Source organism: Octopus bimaculoides, chromosome 8, assembly GCF_001194135.2.
Source record: "Octopus bimaculoides isolate UCB-OBI-ISO-001 chromosome 8, ASM119413v2, whole genome shotgun sequence".
NCBI lineage: Eukaryota > Metazoa > Mollusca > Cephalopoda > Octopoda > Octopodidae > Octopus > Octopus bimaculoides.
Window position 1 is genome coordinate 66,013,285 of NC_068988.1, and position 678 is coordinate 66,013,962.

General features: G+C 33.3%; 1 protein-coding gene across 2 annotated transcripts in view; it reads left to right on the plus strand.

Annotated features, from left to right (window-relative positions):
* LOC106867807 (atrial natriuretic peptide receptor 1) overlaps positions 1-678 on the plus strand; it is an 822,997-nt gene that overhangs the window by 174,113 nt on the left and 648,206 nt on the right. The gene's annotated exons all lie outside the window — the stretch shown is intronic.

Genomic DNA, 678 nt, shown 5'->3' on the forward strand with positions numbered 1-678 from the left:
TATATATACATATATATATATATGTATGTATGTGTGTATGTGTTTGTGTGTCTGTGTTTGTCCCCCCAACATCGCTTGACAACCGATGCTGGTGTGTTTATGTCCCCGTAAACTAGCGGTTCGGCAATAGAGAACGATAGAATAAGTACTAGGCTTCTAAAGAATAAATCATGGGTTCAATTTGCTCGACTAAAGGCAGTGCTCCAGCATGGCCACAGTCAAAAGACTGAAACAAGTAAAAGAGTAAAAGAATATGTTTGTATATATATATATAGCTAGCTATCTGCTTCAACGCTCGACTGTCAGTCTGTTCTGATATATAAAGCTCACAATTAATATTTGGAACAATATTCATTCTCTTTAATCTAAATATAGACTGCTATACATTGATATGATTTCACCTGGATTTTAATCTAACACAAGAAAAATGGGTTGCTTTGAGATAATTAATGTTTGTTTTGTTTTCTAATTTGGCAAACCAACACCAAGAAGAGAGACAAAACAAGATCAAATTCTTTTTTCTCATGAACTACATACTCGACTCGTGGAGATTCATCTACATATTTGCAAGCATACACAACACAAATATACCGTGTAATAGGACAAATCTATTGAGATACTCACACATACCCACAAAGAAGTGTTTCTGTATATGTATGTATTTATATATATATATAT